Source organism: Dermacentor silvarum, chromosome 5 (assembly GCF_013339745.2).
Source record: "Dermacentor silvarum isolate Dsil-2018 chromosome 5, BIME_Dsil_1.4, whole genome shotgun sequence".
In the NCBI taxonomy this organism is placed as follows: domain Eukaryota; kingdom Metazoa; phylum Arthropoda; class Arachnida; order Ixodida; family Ixodidae; genus Dermacentor; species Dermacentor silvarum.
The window spans coordinates 149,399,265-149,418,748 of NC_051158.1; positions in this window are offsets into that span (position 1 = coordinate 149,399,265).

Genomic DNA, 19,484 nt, shown 5'->3' on the forward strand with positions numbered 1-19,484 from the left:
CAAATCCAGCAAGCGATACCAGTGCATCATTCTGTTTATCTGCACAGCGCACTCACACTGGCATAGACGACATACGTAAATATAGACAACATAAAGTGCCTCTTAGGCGACCTACAGTATCGCACGTTTACTGTGACAAAACGTTGTCATATATTGTTTAATAGGAATGCAGCATCGTTGTAGGGCACTCGCTGTGCTCTTTTGTATCCGATTCTCAATTTAGTTAATCGGTTAGCTATGTATCGGGACGGTGGAAGACTCTATTGTCCCTATATCGACAAATCCAGCAAGCGATACCAGTGCATCATTCTGTTTATCTGCACAGCGCACTCACACTGGCATAGACGACATACGTAAATATAACAACATAAAGTGCCTCTTAGGCGACCTACAGTATCGCACGTTTACTGTGACAAGACAGTTGTCATATAATTGTTTAATAGGAATGCAGCATCGTTGTAGGGCACTCGCTGTGCTTCTTTTGTATCCGATTCTCAATTTAGTTAATCGGTTAGCTATGTATCGGGACGGTGGAAGACTCTATTGTCCATATATCGACAAATCCAGCAAGCGATACCAGTGCATCATTCTGTTTATCTGCACAGCGCACTCACACTGGCATAGACGACATACGTAAATATAGACAACATAAAGTGCCTCTTAGGCGACCTACAGTATCGCACGTTTACTGTGACAAAACGTTGTCATATATTGTTTAATAGGAATGCAGCATCGTTGCAGGGCACTCGCTGTGCTCTTTTTGTATCCGATTCTCAATTTAGTTAATCGGTTAGCTACGTATCGGGACGGAGGAAGACACTATTGTACATATATCGAGACATCCAGCACGCGATACCATTGCACCACTCTGTTTATCTGCACAGCGCACTCACACTAGCATAGACGTCGTACGTAAATATACACAACATAAAGTGCCTCTTAGGCGACCTACAGTATCGCACGTTTACTGTGACAAGACATTGTCATATAATGTATAATCGGAATCGAGCATCGTTGCAGGGTGCTCGCTGTGCTTTTTTGTATCCGATTCTCAATTTCATTGATCGCTTAGCTACGTATCGGGACGGTGGAAGACTCTATTGTACATATATCGAGAAACCCAGCAAGCGATACCAGTGCATCATTCTGTTTATCTGCACAGCGCACTCACACTGTCATAGACGTTGTACGTAAATATACACAACATAAAGTACCTCTTAGGCGGCCTACAGTATCGCACGTTTACAGTGACAAGACATTGTCATATAATGCTTAATTGGAATGCAGCATCGTTGCAGGGCGCTCGCTGTGCTTTTCTGTATCCGATTCTCAATTTCGTTGATCGCTTAGCTACGTATCGGGACGGAGGAAAACACTATTGTACATATATCGAGAAATCCAGCAGGCGATACCATTGCACCATTCTGTTTATCTGCACAGCCCACTCACACTGGCATAGGCGTCGTACGTAAATATACACAACATAAAGTGCCTCTTAGGCGACCTACAGTATCGCACGTTTACTGTGACAAGACATTGTCATATAATGTTTAATAGGAATGCAGCATCGTTGTAGGGCACTCGCTGTGCTTCTTTTGTATCCGATTCTCAATTTAGTTAATGGGTTAGCTATGTATCGGGACGGTGTAAGACTCTATTGTCCCTATATCGACAAATCCAGCAAGCGATACCAGTGCATCATTCTGTTTATCTGCACAGCGCACTCATACTGGCATAGACGACATACGTAAATATAGACAACATAAAGTGCCTCTTAGGCGACCTACAGTATCGCACGTTTACTGTGACAAGACATTGTCATATAATGTTTAATAGGAATGCAGCATCGTTGCAGGGCGCTCGCTGTGCTCTTTTTGTATCCGATTCTCAATTTAGTTAATCGCTTAGCTATGTATCGGGACGGTGGAAGACTCTATTGTCCATATATCGAGCAAATCAGCAAGCGATACCAGTGCATCATTCTGTTTATCTGCACAGCGCACTCACACTGGCATAGACGACATACGTAAATATAAACAACATAAAGTGCCTCTTAGGCGACCTACAGTATCGCACGTTTACTGTGACAAAACGTTGTCATATAATGTTTAATAGGAATGCAGCATCGTTGCAGGGCACTCGCTGTGCTTTTTTTGTATCCGATTCTCAAATTAGTTAATGGGTTAGCTACGTATCGGGACGGAGGAAGACACTATTGTACATATATCGAGAAATCCAGCAAGCGATACCATTGCACCATTCTGTTTATCTGCACAGCGCACTCACACTGGCATAGACGTCGTACGTAAATATACACAACATAAAGTGCCTCTTAGGCGACCTACAGTATCGCACGTTTACTGTGACAAGACAATGTCATATAATGTTTAATAGGAATGCAGCATCGTTGCAGGGCGCTCGCTGTGCTTTTTTGTATCCGATTCTCAATTTCGTTGATCGCTTAGCTACGTATCGGGACGGTGGAAGACATCTATTGTACATATATCGAGAAATCCAGCAAGCGATACCAGTGCATCCATTCTGTTATCTGCACAGCGCACTCACACTGGCATAGACGTCGTACGTAAATATACACAACATAAAGTGCCTCTTAGGCGACCTACAGTATCGCACGTTTACTGTGACAAGACAATGTCATATAATGTTTAATAGGAATGCAGCATCGTTGCAGGGCGCTCGCTGTTCTTTTTTGTATCCGATTCTCAATTTCGTTGATCGCTTAGCTACGTATCGGGACGGTGGAAGACTCTATTGTACATATATCGAGCAATCGAGCAAGCGATACCAGTGCATCATTCTGTGTATCTGCACAGCGCACTCACACTGGCATAGACGTCGTACGTAAATATACACAACATAAAGTGCCTCTTAGGCGACCTACAGTATCGCACGTTTACTGTGACAAGACAATTGTCATATAATGTTTAATAGGAATGCAGCATCGTTGCAGGGCGCTCGCTGTGCTTTTTTGTATCCGATTCTCAATTTCGTTGATCGCTTAGCTACGTATCGGGACGGTGGAAGACTCTATTGTACATATATCGAGAAATCCAGCAAGCGATACCAGTGCATCATTCTGTTTATCTGCACAGCGCACTCACACTGGCATAGACGTCGTACGTAAATATACACAACATAAAGTGCCTCTTAGGCGACCTACAGTATCGCACGTTTACTGTGACAAGACATTGTCATATAATGTTTAATAGGAATGCAGCATCGTTGCAGGGCGCTCGCTGTGCTTTTTTGTATCCGATTCTCAATTTCGTTGATCGCTTAGCTACGTATCGGGACGGTGGAAGACTCTATTGTCCCTATATCGACAAATCCAGCAAGCGATACCAGTGCATCATTCTGTTTATCTGCACAGCGCACTCACACTGGCATAGACGACATACGTAAATATAGACAACATAAAGTGCCTCTTAGGCGACCTACAGTATCGCACGTTTACTGTGACAAAACGTTGTCATATATTGTTTAATAGGAATGCAGCATCGTTGCAGGGCACTCGCTGTGCTCTTTTGTATCCGATTCTCAATTTAGTTAATCGGTTAGCTATGTATCGGGACGGTGTAAGACTCTATTGTCCCTATATCGACAAATCCAGCGAGCGATACCAGTGCATCATTCTGTTTATCTGCACAGCGCACTCACACTGGCATAGACGCAGTACGTAAATATAACAACATAAAGTGCCTCTTAGGCGACCTACAGTATCGCACGTTTACTGTGACAAGACATTGTCATATATGTTTAATAGGAATGCAGCATCGTTGCAGGGCACTCGCTGTGCTCTTTTTGTATCCGATTCTCAATTTAGTTAATCGGTTAGCTATGTATCGGGACGGTGGAAGACTCTATTGTCCCTATATCGACAAATCCAGCAAGCGATACCAGTGCATCATTCTGTTTATCTGCACAGCGCACTCACACTGGCATAGACGTCGTACGTAAATATACACAACATAAAGTGCCTCTTAGGCGACCTACAGTATCGCACGTTTACTGTGACAAGACATTGTCATATAATGTTTAATAGGAATGCAGCATCGTTGCAGGGCGCTCGCTGTGCTTTTTTGTATCCGATTCTCAATTTCGTTGATCGCTTAGCTACGTATCGGGACGGTGGAAGACTCTATTGTACATATATCGAGAAATCCAGCAAGCGATACCAGTGCATCATTCTGTTTATCTGCACAGCGCACTCACACTGGCATAGACGTCAGTACGTAAATATACACAACATAAATTGCCTCTTAGGCGACCTACAGTATCGCACGTTTACTGTGACAAGACAATGTCATATAATGTTTACTAGGAATGCAGCATCGTTGCAGGGCGCTCGCTGTGCTCTTTTTGCATCCGATTCTCAATTTAGTTAATCGGTTAGCTATGTATCGGGACGGAGGAAGACACTACTGTACATATATCGACAAATCCAGCAAGCGATACCAGTGCATCATTCTGTTTATCTGCACAGCGCACTCACACTGGCATAGACGCATACGTAATATAAACAACATAAGTGCCTCTTAGGCGACCTACAGTATCGCAAATTTACTGTGAAAAAACGTTGTCATATATTTTTAATAGGAATGCAGCATCGTTGCAGGGCACTCGCTGAGCTCTTTTGTATCCGATTCTCAATTTAGTTAATTGGTTAGCTATGTATCGGGACGGTGGAAGACTCTATTGTCCCTATATCGACAAATCCAGCGAGCGATACCAGTGCATCATTCTGTTTATCTGCACAGCGCACTCACACTGGCATAGACGACATACGTAAATATACACAACATAAAGTGCCTCTTAGGCGACCTACAGTATCGCACGTTTACTGTGACAAGACATTGTCATATAATGCTTAATAGGAATGCAGAATCGTCGCAGGGCGCTCGCTGTGCTTTTTTGTATCCGATTCTCAATTTCGTTGATCGGTTAGCTACGTATCGGGACGGAGGAAGACACTATTGTACATATATCGAGAAATCCAGCACGCGATACCATTGCACCACTTCTGTTTATCTGCACAGCGCACTCACACTGGCATAGACGTCGTACGTAAATATACACAACATAAAGTGCCTCTTAGGCGACCTACAGTATCGCACGTTTACTGTGACAAGACATTGTCATATAATGTTTAATAGGAATGCAGCATCGTTGCAGGGCACTCGCTGTGCTTCTTTTGTATCCGATTCTCAATTTAGTTAATGGTTAGCTATGTATCGGGACGGTGGAAGACTCTATTGTCCCTATATCGACAAATCAGCAAGCGATACCAGTGCATCATTCTGTTTATCTGCACAGCGCACTCACACTGGCATAGACGACATACGTAAATATAAACAACATAAAGTGCCTCTTAGGCGACCTACAGTATCGCACGTTTACTGTGACAAAACGTTGTCATATATTGTTTAATAGGAATGCAGCATCGTTGCAGGGCACTCGCTGTGCTTCTTTTGTATCCGATTCTCAATTTAGTTAATCGGTTAGCTACGTATCGGGACGGAGGAAGACACTATTGTACATATATCGAGAAATCCAGCAAGCGATACCATTGCACCATTCTGTTTATCTGCACAGCGCACTCACACTGGCATAGACGTCGTACGTAAATATACACAACATAAAGTGCCTCTTAGGCGACCTACAGTATCGCACGTTTACTGTGACAAGACATTGTCATATATGCTTTAATAGGAATGCAGCATCGTTGCAGGGCACTCGCTGTGCTCTTTTTGTATCCGATTCTCAATTTAGTTAATCGGTTAGCTATGTATCGGGACGGTGGAAGACTCTATTGTACATATATCGAGAAATCCAGCAAGCGATACCAGTGCATCATTCTGTTTATCTGCACAGCGCACTCACACTGGCATAGACGTCGTACGTAAATATACACAACATAAAGTGCCTCTTAGGCGACCTACAGTATCGCACGTTTACTGTGACAAAACGTTGTCATATAATGTTTAGTAGGAATGCAGCATCGTTGCAGGGCACTCGCTGTGCTCTTTTTGTATCCGATTCTCAATTTAGTTAATCGGTTAGCTATGTATCGGGACGGTGGAAGACTCTATTGTCCATATATCGACAAATCCAGCAAGCGATACCAGTGCATCATTCTGTTTATCTGCACAGCGCACTCACACTGGCATAGACGACATACGTAAATATAACAACATAAAGTGCCTCTTAGGCGACCTACAGTATCGCACGTTTACTGTGACAAGACATTGTCATATAATGTTTAATAGGAATGCAGCATCGTTGCAGGGCGCTCGCTGTGCTCTTTTTGTATCCGATTCTCAATTTCGTTGATCGCTTAGCTACGTATCGGGACGGTGGAAGACTCTATTGTACATATATCGAGAAATCCAGCAAGCGATACCAGTGCATCATTCTGTTTATCTGCACAGCGCACTCACACTGGCATAGACGACATACGTAAATATAAACAACATAAAGTGCCTCTTAGGCGACCTACAGTATCGCACGTTTACTGTGACAAAACGTTGTCATATATGCTTTAATAGGAATGCAGCATCGTTGCAGGGCACTCGCTGTGCTCTTTTTGTATCCGATTCTCAATTTAGTTAATCGGTTAGCTATGTATCGGGACGGTGGAAGACTCTATTGTCCCTATATCGACAAATCCAGCAAGCGATACCAGTGCATCATTCTGTTTATCTGCACAGCGCACTCACACTGGCATAGACGACATACGTAAATATAACAACATAAAGTGCCTCTTAGGCGACCTACAGTATCGCACGTTTACTGTGACAAACGTTGTCATATATTGTTTAATAGGAATGCAGCATCGTTGCAGGGCACTCGCTGTGCTCTTTTTGTATCCGATTCTCAATTTAGTTAATCGGTTAGCTATGTATCGGGACGGTGGAAGACTCTATTGTCCCTATATCGACGAAATCCAGCAAGCGATACCAGTGCATCATTCTGTTTATCTGCACAGCGCACTCACACTGGCATAGACGTCGTACGTAAATATACACAACATAAAGTGCCTCTTAGGCGACCTACAGTATCGCACGTTTACTGTGACAAGACATTGTCATATAATGCTTAATAGGAATGCAGAATCGTCGCAGGGCGCTCGCTGTGCTTTTTTGTATCCGATTCTCAATTTCGTTGATCGGTTAGCTACGTATCGGGACGGAGGAAGACACTATTGAACATAAATCGAGAAATCCAGCACGCGATACCATTGCACCACTCTGTTTATCTGCACAGCGCACTCACACTAGCATAGACGTCGTACGTAAATATACACAACATAAAGTGCCTCTTAGGCGACCTACAGTATCGCACGTTTACTGTGACAAGACATTGTCATATAATGTTTAATAGGAATGCAGCATCGTTGCAGGGCGCTCGCTGTGCTTTTTTGTATCCGATTCTCAATTTAGTTGATCGCTTAGCTACGTATCGGGACGGAGGAAGACACTATTGTACATATATCGAGAAATCCAGCAAGCGATACCATTGCACCATTCTGTTTATCTGCACAGCGCACTCACACTGGCATAGACGTCGTACGTAAATATACACAACATAAAGTGCCTCTTAGGCGACCTACAGTATCGCACGTTTACTGTGACAAGACATTGTCATATAGTGCTTAATTGGAATGCAGCATCGTTGCAGGGCGCTCGCTGTGCTTTTTTGTATCCGATTCTCAATTTCGTTGATCGCTTAGCTACGTATCGGGACGGAGGAAACACTATTGTCCCTATATCGACAAATCCAGCAAGCGATACCAGTGCATCATTCTGTTTATCTGCACAGCGCACTCACACTGGCATAGACGACATACGTAAATATAGACAACATAAAGTGCCTCTTAGGCGACCTACAGTATCGCACGTTTACTGTGACAAAACGTTGTCATATATGTTTAGTAGGAATGCAGCATCGTTGCAGGGCACTCGCTGTGCTCTTTTTGTATCCGATTCTCAATTTAGTTAATCGGTTAGCTATGTATCGGGACGGTGTAAGACTCTATTGTCCCTATATCGACAAATCCAGCGAGCGATACCAGTGCATCATTCTGTTTATCTGCACAGCGCACTCACACTGGCATAGACGACATACGTAAATATAGACAACATAAAGTGCCTCTTAGGCGACCCACAGTATCGTACGTTTACTGTGACAAAACGTTGTCATATATTTTTAATAGGAATGCAGCATCGTTGCAGGGCACTCGCTGTGCTCTTTTTGCATCCGATTCTCAATTTAGTTAATCGGTTAGCTATGTATCGGAACGGTGGAAGACTCTATTGTCCCTATATCGACAAATCCAGCAAGCAATACCAGTGCATCAGTTCTGTTTATCTGCACAGCGCACTCACACTGGCATAGACGACATACGTAAATATAGACAACATAAAGTGCCTCTTAGGCGACCTACAGTATCGCACGTTTACTGTGACAAAACGTTGTCATATATTGTTTAGTAGGAATGCAGCATCGTTGCAGGGCACTCGCTGTGCTCTTTTTGTATCCGATTCTCAATTTAGTTAATCGGTTAGCTATGTATCGGAACGGTGGAAGACTCTATTGTCCATATATCGACAAATCCAGCAAGCGATACCAGTGCATCATTCTGTTTATCTGCACAGCGCACTCACACTGGCATAGACGTCATACGTAAATATAACAACATAAAGTGCCTCTTAGGCGACCTACAGTATCGCACGTTTACTGTGACAAACAGTTGTCATATATGTTTAGTAGGAATGCAGCATCGTTGCAGGGCACTCGCTGTGCTCTTTTTGTATCCGATTCTCAATTTAGTTAATCGGTTAGCTATGTATCGGGACGGTGTAAGACTCTATTGTCCCTATATCGACAAATCCAGCAAGCGATACCAGTGCATCATTCTGTTTATCTGCACAGCGCACTCACACTGGCATAGACGTCGTACGTAAATATACACAACATAAAGTGCCTCTTAGGCGACCTACAGTATCGCACGTTTACTGTGACAAGACAATGTCATATAATGTATAATAGGAATGCAGCATCGTTGCAGGGCGCTCGCTGTGCTTTTTTGTATCCGATTCTCAATTTCGCTGATCGCTTAGCTACGTATCGGGACGGAGGAAGACACTATTGTACATATATCGAGACATCCAGCAAGCGATACCATTGCACCATTCTGTCTATCTGCACAGCGCACTCACACTGGCATAGACGTCGTACGTAAATATACACAACATAAAGTGCCTCTTAGGCGACCTACAGTATCGCACGTTTACTGTGACAAGACAATGTCATATAATGTTTAATAGGAATGCAGCATCGTTGCAGGGCGCTCGCTGTGCTTTTTTGTATCCGATTCTCAATTTCGCTGATCGCTTAGCTACGTATCGGGACGGAGGAAGACACTATTGTACATATATCGAGAAATTCAGCAAGCGATACCAGTGCATCATTCTGTTATCTGCACAGCGCACTCACACTGGCATAGACGTCGTACGTAAATATACACAACATAAAGTGCCTCTTAGGTGACCCACAGTATCGCACGTTTACTGTGACTAGACAATGTCATATAATGTTTAGTAGGAATGCAGCATCGTTTCAGGGCACTCGCTGTGCTCTTTTTGTGTCCGATTCTCAATTTAGTTAATCGGTGAGCTATGTATCGGGACGGTGGAAGACTCTATTGTCCATATATCGACAAATCCAGCAAGCGATACCAGTGCATCATTCTGTTTATCTGCACAGCGCACTCACACTGGCATAGACGCAATACGTTAATATAAACAACATGAAGTGCCTCTTAGGCGACCTACAGTATCGCACGTTTACTGTGACAAAACGTTGTCATATATTTTTTAATAGGAATGCAGCATCGTTGCAGGGCCCTCGCTGAGCTCTTTTGTATCCGATTCTCAATTTAGTTAATTGGTTAGCTATGTATCGGGACGGTGGAAGACTCTATTGTCCCTATATCGACAAATCCAGCAAGCGATACCTCTGCACCATTCTGTTTATCTGCACAGCGTGCTAACACTGGCATAGATGACATAGGTAAATATCGACAACATAATGTGCCTCTTAGGGGACCAACAGTATCGCACGTTTTCTGTGAAAAGACATTGTTATATAATGTTTAATAGGAATGCAGAATCGTTGCAGGGCGCTCGCTGTGCTTTTTTGTATCCGATTCTCAATTTCGTTGATCGCTTAGCTATGTATCGGGACGGAGGAAGACACTATTGTACATATATCGAGAAATCTAGCACGCGATACCATTGCACCATTCTGTTTATGTGCACAGCGCACTCGCACTGGCATAGATGTCGTACGTAAATATACACTACATAAAGTGCCTCTTAGGCGACCTACAGTATCGCACGTTTACTGTGACAAGACATTGTCATATAATGCTTAATAGGAATGCAGAATCGTCGCAGGGCGCTCGCTGTTCTTTTTTGTATCCGATTCTCAATTTCGTTGATCGGTTAGCTACGTATCGGGACGGAGGAAGACACTATTGAACATAAATCGACAAATCAGCACGCGATACCAGTGCATCATTCTGTTTATCTGCACAGCGCACTCACACTGGCATAGACGTCGTACGTAAATATACACAACATAAAGTGCCTCTTAGGCGACCTACAGTATCGCACGTTTACTGTGACAAGACATTGTCATATAATGCTTAATAGGAATGCAGAATCGTTGCAGGGCGCTCGCTGTGCTTTTTTGTATCCGATTCTCAATTTCGTTGATCGCTTAGCTACGTATCGGGACGGAGGAAGACACTATTGAACATATATCGAGAAATCCAGCACGCGATACCATTGCACCACTCTGTTTATCTGCACAGCGCACTCACACTAGCATAGACGTCGTACGTAAATATACACAACATAAAGTGCCTCTTAGGCGACCTACAGTATCGCACGTTTACTGTGACAAGACATTGTCATATAATGTATAATAGGAATCGAGCATCGTTGCAGGGTGCTCGTTGTGCTTTTTTGTATCCGATTCTCAATTTCATTGATCGCTTAGCTACGTATCGGGACGGTGGAAGACTCTATTGTACATATATCGAGAAACCCAGCAAGCGATACCAGTGCATCATTCTGTTTATCTGCACAGCGCACTCACACTGTCATAGACGTTGTACGTAAATATACACAACATAAAGTACCTCTTAGGCGGCCTACAGTATCGCACGTTTACAGTGACAAGACATTGTCATATAATGCTTAATTGGAATGCAGCATCGTTGCAGGGCGCTCGCTGTGCTTTTCTGTATCCGATTCTCAATTTCGTTGATCGCTTAGCTACGTATCGGGACGGAGGAAAACACTATTGTACATATATCGAGAAATCCAGCAGGCGATACCATTGCACCATTCTGTTTATCTGCACAGCCCACTCACACTGGCATAGGCGTCGTACGTAAATATACACAACATAAAGTGCCTCTTAGGCGACCTACAGTATCGCACGTTTACTGTGACAAGACATTGTCATATAATGTTTAATAGGAATGCAGCATCGTTGTAGGGCACTCGCTGTGCTTCTTTTGTATCCGATTCTCAATTTAGTTAATGGGTTAGCTATGTATCGGGACGGTGTAAGACTCTATTGTCCCTATATCGACAAATCCAGCAAGCGATACCAGTGCATCATTCTGTTTATCTGCACAGCGCACTCATACTGGCATAGACGACATACGTAAATATAGACAACATAAAGTGCCTCTTAGGCGACCTACAGTATCGCACGTTTACTGTGACAAAACGTTGTCATATATTGTTTAGTAGGAATGCAGCATCGTTGCAGGGCACTCGCTGTGCTCTTTTTGTATCCGATTCTCAATTTAGTTAATCGGTTAGCTATGTATCGGAACGGTGGAAGACTCTATTGTCCATATATCGACAAATTCAGCAAGCGATACCAGTGCATCATTCTGTTTATCTGCACAGTGCACTCACACTGGCATAGACGACATACGTAAATATAAACAACATAAAGTGCCTCTTAGGCGACCTACAGTATCGCACGTTTACTGTGACAAAACGTTGTCATATATTGTTTAATAGGAATGCAGCATCGTTGTAGGGCACTCGCTGTGCTTCTTTTGTATCCGATTCTCAATTTAGTTAATGGGTTAGCTATGTATCGGAACGGTGGAAGACTCTATTGTACATATATCGACAAATCCAGCAAGCGATACCAGTGCATCATTCTGTTTATCTGCACAGCGCACTCACACTGGCATAGACGTCGTACGTAAATATACACAACATAAAGTGCCTCTTAGGCGACCTACAGTATCGCACGTTTACTGTGACAAGACATTGTCATATATTGTTTAATAGGAATGCAGCATCGTTGCAGGGACCTCGCTGTGCTTTTTTGTATCCGATTCTCAATTTAGTTATCGGTTAGCTATGTATCGGGACGGATGGAAGACTATATTGTCCATATATCGAGAAATCCAGCACGCGATACCATTGCACCATTCTGTTTATCTGCACAGCGCACTCACACTGGCATAGACGTCGTACGTAAATATACACAACATAAAGTGCCTCTTAGGCGACCTACAGTATCGCACGTTTACTGTGACAAGACAATGTCATATAATGTTTAATAGGAATGCAGCATCGTTGCAGGGCGCTCGCTGTGCTTTTTTGTATCCGATTCTCAATTTCGTTGATCGCTTAGCTACGTATCGGGACGGTGGAAGACTCTATTGTACATATATCGAGCAATCGAGCAAGCGATACCAGTGCATCAGTCTGTGTATCTGCACAGCGAACTCACACTGGCATAGACGTCGTACGTAAATATACACAACATAAAGTGCCTCTTAGGCGACCTACAGTATCGCACGTTTACTGTGACAAGACATTGTCATATAATGTTTAATAGGAATGCAGCATCGTTGCAGGGCGCTCGCTGTGCTTTTTTGTATCCGATTCTCAATTTCGTTGATCGCTTAGCTATGTATCGGGACGGAGGAAGACACTATTGTACATATATCGAGAAATCCAGCACGCGATACCATTGCATCATTCTGTTTATCTGCACAGCGCACTCACACTGGCATAGACGTCGTACGTAAATATACACAACATAAAGTGCCTCTTAGGCGGACCTACAGTATCGCACGTTTACTGTGACAAGACATTGTCATATAATGCTTAATAGGAATGCAGCATCGTTGCAGGGCGCTCGCTGTGCTTTTTTGTATCCGATTCTCAATTTCGTTGATCGCTTAGCTACGTATCGGGACGGAGGAAGACTCTATTGTCCCTATATCGACAAATCCAGCAAGCGATACCAGTGCATCATTCTGTTTATCTGCACAGCGCACTCATACTGGCATAGACGACATACGTAAATATAGACAACATAAAGTGCCTCTTAGGCGACCTACAGTATCGCACGTTTACTGTGACAAAACGTTGTCATATATTGTTTAATAGGAATGCAGCATCGTTGTAGGGCACTCGCTGTGCTCTTTTGTATCCGATTCTCAATTTAGTTGAATCGGTTAGCTACTGTATCGGGACGGTGGAAGACTCTATTGTACATATATCGAGAAATCCAGCAAGCGATACCAGTGCATCATTCTGTTTATCTGCACAGCGCACTCACACTGGCATAGACGTCAGTACGTAAATATACACAACATAAAGTGCCTCTTAGGCGACCTACAGTATCGCACGTTTACTGTGACAAGACATTGTCATATAATTGTTAATAGGAATGCAGCATCGTTGCAGGGCGCTCGCTGTGCTCTTTTTGTATCCGATTCTCAATTTCGTTAATCGGCTTAGCTACTGTATCGGACGGTGGAAGACTCTATTGTACATATATCGAGAAATCCAGCAAGCGATACCAGTGCATCATTCTGTTTATCTGCACAGCGCACTCACACTGGCATAGACGTCGTACGTAAATATACACAACATAAAGTGCCTCTTAGGCGACCTACAGTATCGCACGTTTACTGTGACAAGACATTGTCATATAATGTTTAATAGGAATGCAGCATCGTTGCAGGGCGCTCGCTGTTCTTTTTTGTATCCGATTCTCAATTTCGTTGATCGCTTAGCTACGTATCGGGACGGTGGAAGACTGTATTGTACATATATCGACAAATTCAGCAAGCGATACCAGTGCATCATTCTGTTTATCTGCACAGCGCACTCACACTGGCATAGACGTCGTACGTAAATATACACAACATAAAGTGCCTCTTAGGCGACCTACAGTATCGCACGTTTACTGTGACAAGACAATGTCATATAATGTTAATAGGAATGCAGCATCGTTGCAGGGCGCTCGCTGTGCTTTTTTGTATCCGATTCTCAATTTCGCTGATCGCTTAGCTACGTATCGGGACGGAGGAAGACACTATTGTACATATATCGAGAAATCCAGCAAGCGATACCAGTGCATCATTCTGTGTATCTGCACAGCGCACTCACACTGGCATAGACGTCGTACGTAAATATACACAACATAAAGTGCCTCTTAGGCGACCTACAGTATCGCACGTTTACTGTGACAAGACAATGTCATATAATGTATAATCGGAATCGAGCATCGTTGCAGGGTGCTCGCTGTGCTTTTTTGTATCCGATTCTCAATTTCATTGATCGCTTAGCTACGTATCGGGACGGTGGAAGACTCTATTGTACATATATCGAGAAATCCAGCAAGCGATACCAGTGCATCATTCTGTTTATCTGCACAGCGCACTCACACTGTCATAGACGTCGTACGTAAATATACACAACATAAAGTGCCTCTTAGGCGACCTACAGTATCGCACGTTTACTGTGACAAGACATTGTCATATAATGCTTAATAGGAATGCAGCATCGTTGCAGGGCGCTCGCTGTGCTTTTTTGTATCCGATTCTCAATTTCGTTGATCGCTTAGCTACGTATCGGGACGGAGGAAGACACTATTGTACATATATCGAGAAATCCAGCAGCGATACCATTGCACCATTCTGTTTATCTGCACAGCGCACTCACACTAGCATAGACGTCGTACGTAAATATACACAACATAAAGTGCCTCTTAGGCGACCTACAGTATCGCACGTTTACTGTGACAAGACATTGTCATATAATGTTTAATAGGAATGCAGCATCGTTGTAGGGCACTCGCTGTGCTTCTTTTGTATCCGATTCTCAATTTAGTTAATGGGTTAGCTATGTATCGGGACGGTGTAAGACTCTATTGTCCCTATATCGACAAATCCAGCAAGCGATACCAGTGCATCATTCTGGTTATCTGCACAGCGCACTCATACTGGCATAGACGACATACGTAAATATAGACAACATAAAGTGCCTCTTAGGCGACCTACAGTATCGCACGTTTACTGTGACAAAACGTTGTCATATATTGTTTAGTAGGAATGCAGCATCGTTGCAGGGCACTCGCTGTGCTCTTTTTGTATCCGATTCTCAATTTAGTTAATCGGTTAGCTATGTATCGGAACGGTGGAAGACTCTATTGTCCATATATCGACAAATTCAGCAAGCGATACCAGTGCATCATTCTGTTTATCTGCACAGTGCACTCACACTGGCATAGACGACATACGTAAATATAAACAACATAAAGTGCCTCTTAGGCGACCTACAGTATCGCACGTTTACTGTGACAAAACGTTGTCATATATTGTTTAATAGGAATGCAGCATCGTTGTAGGGCACTCGCTGTGCTTCTTTTGTATCCGATTCTCAATTTAGTTAATGGGTTAGCTACGTATCGGAACGGAGGAAGACACTATTGTACATATAACGCGAAATCCAGCAAGCGATACCATTGCACCATTCTGTTTATCTGCACAGCGCACTCACACTAGCATAGACGTCGTACGTAAATATACACAACATAAAGTGCCTCTTAGGCGATCTACAGTATCGCACGTTTACTGTGACAAGACATTGTCATATATTTTTTAATAGGAATGCAGCATCGTTGCAGGGACCTCGCTGAGCTATTTTGTATCCGATTCTCAAATTAGTTATTGGGTTAGCTATTTATCGGGACGGTGGAAGACTGTATTGTACATATATCGAGAAATTCAGCAAGCGATACCAGTGCATCATTCTGTTTATCTGCACAGCGCACTCACACTAGCATAGACGTCGTACGTAAATATACACAACATAAAGTGCCTCTTAGGCGACCTACAGTATCGCACGTTTTCTGTGACAAAACGTTGTCATATAATGTTTAGTAGGAATGCAGCATCGTTTCAGGGCACTCGCTGGGCTCTTTTTGTATCCGATTCTCAATTTAGTTAATCGGTGAGCTATGTATCGGGACGGTGGAAGACTCTATTGTCCATATAACGACAAATCCACCAAGCGATACCAGTGCATCATTCTGTTTATCTGCACAGCGCACTCACACTGGCATAGACGCAATACGTTAATATAAACAACATGAAGTGCCTCTTAATTGACCCAAAGTATCGCACGTTTACTGTGACAAGACAATGTCACATAATGTTTAATAGGAATGCGGCATCGTTGCAGGGCGCTCGCTGTTCTTTTTTGTATCCGATTCTCAATTTCGTTGATCGCTTAGCTACGTATCGGGACGGTGGAAGACTGTATTGTACATATATCGAGAAATTCAGCAAGCGATACCAGTGCATCATTCTGTTTATCTGCACAGCGCACTCGCACTGGCATAGATGTCGTACGTAAATATACACTACATAAAGTGCCTCTTAGGCGACCTACAGTATCGCACGTTTACTGTGACAAGACATTGTCATATAATGCTTAATAGGAATGCAGAATCGTCGCAGGGCGCTCGCTGTGCTTTTTTGTATCCGATTCTCAATTTCGTTGATCGTTTAGCTACGTATCGGGACGGAGGAGGACACTATTGAACATATATCGAGAAATCCAGCACGCGATACCATTGCACCACTCTGTTTATCTGCACAGCGCACTCACACTAGCATAGACGTCGTACGTAAATATACACAACATAAAGTACCTCTTAGGCGGCCTACAGTATCGCACGTTTACAGTGACAAGACATTGTCATATAATGCTTAATTGGAATGCAGCATCGTTGCAGGGCGCTCGCTGTGCTTTTTTGTATCCGATTCTATATTTCGTTGATCGCTTAGCTACGTATCGGGACGGAGGAAAACACTATTGTCCCTATATCGACAAATCCAGCAAGCGATACCAGTGCATCATCTTGTTTATCTGCACAGCGCACTCATACTGGCATAGACGACATACGTAAATATAGACAACATAAAGTGCCTCTTAGGCGACCTACAGTATCGCACGTTTACTGTGACAAAACGTTGTCATATATTGTTTAGTAGGAATGCAGCATCGTTGCAGGGCACTCGCTGTGCTCTTTTTGTATCCGATTCTCAATTTAGTTAATCGGTTAGTTATGTATCGGGACGGTGTAAGACTCTATTGTCCCTATATCGACAAATCCAGCGAGCGATACCAGTGCATCATTCTGTTTATCTGCACAGCGCACTCACACTGGCATAGACGACATACGTAAATATAGAAAACATAAAGTGCCTCTTAGGCGACCCACAGTATCGTACGTTTACTGTGACAAAACGTTGTCATATATTTTTAATAGGAATGCAGCATCGTTGCAGGGCACTCGCTGTGCTCTTTTTGCATCCGATTCTCAATTTAGTTAATCGGTTAGCTATGTATCGGAACGGTGGAAGACTCTATTGTCCCTATATCGACAAATCCAGCAAGCGATACCAGTGCATCGTTCTGTTTATCGGCACAGCGCACTCACACTGGCATAGACGACATACGTAAATATAGACAACATAAAGTGCCTCTTAGGCGACCTACAGAATCGCACGTTTACTGTGACAAAACGTTGTCATATATTGTTTAATAGGAATGCAGCATCGTTGTAGGGCACTCGCTGTGTTTTTTTTTATCCAATTCTCAATTTAGTTAATCGGTTAGCTATGTATCGGGACGGTGGAAGACTCTATTGTCCATATATCGACAAATCCAGCAGGCGATACCAGTGCATCATTCTGTTTATCTGCACAGCGCACTCACACTGGCATCGAACGTTTACTGTGACAAGACAATGTCATATAATGTTTAATAGAAATGCGGCATCGTTGCAGGGCGCTCGCTGTTCTTTTTTGTATCCGATTCTCAATTTCGTTGATCGCTTAGCTACTTATCGGGACGGTGGAAGACTGTATTGTACATATATCGACAAATTCAGCAAGCGATACCAGTGCATCATTCTGTTTATCTGCACAGCGCACTCACACTGGCATAGACGTCGTACGTAAATATACACAACATAAATTGCCTCTTAGGCGACCTACAGTATCGCACGTTTACTGTGACAAGACAATGTCATATAATGTATGATAGGAATGCAGCATCGTTGCAGGGCGCTCGCTGTGCTTTTTTGTATCCGATTCTCAATTTCGCTGATCGCTTAGCTACGTATCGGGACGGAGGAAGACACTATTGTACATATATCGAGACATCCAGCAAGCGATACCATTGCACCATTCTGTCTATCTGCACAGCGCACTCACACTGGCATGGACGTCGTACGTAAATATACACAACATAAAGTGCCTCTTAGGCGACCTACAGTATCGCACGTTTACTGTGACAAGACAATGTTATATAATGTTTAATGGGAATGCAGCATCGTTGCAGGGCGCTCGCTGTGCTTTTTTGTATCCGATTCTCAATTTCGCTGATCGCTTAGCTACGTATCGGGACGGAGGAAGACACTATTGTACATATATCGAGAAATTGAGCAAGCGATACCAGTGCATCATTCTGTGCATCTGCACAGCGCACTCACATTGGCATAGACGTCGTACGTAAATATACACAACATAAAGTGCCTCTTAGGTGACCCACAGTATCGCACGTTTACTGTGACTAGACAATGTCATATAACGTTTAGTAGGAATGCAGCATCGTTTCAGGGCACTCGCTGTGCTCTTTTTGTGTCCGATTCTCAATTTAGTTAATCGGTGAGCTATGTATCGGGACGGTGGAAGACTCTATTGCCCATATATCGACAAATCCAGCAAGCGATACCAGTGCATCATTCTGTTTATCTGCACAGCGCACTCACACTGGCATAGACGCAATACGTTAATATAAACAACATGAAGTGCCTCTTAGGCGACCTACAGTATCGCACGTTTACTGTGACAAAACGTTGTCATATATTTTTAATAGGAATGCAGCATCGTTGCAGGGCCCTCGCTGAGCTCTTTTGTATCCGATTCTCAATTTAGTTAATTGGTTAGCTATGTATCGGGACGGTGGAAGACTCTATTGTCCGTATATCGACAAATCCAGCAAGCGATACCTCTGCACCATTCTGTTTATCTGCACAGCGTGCTAACACTG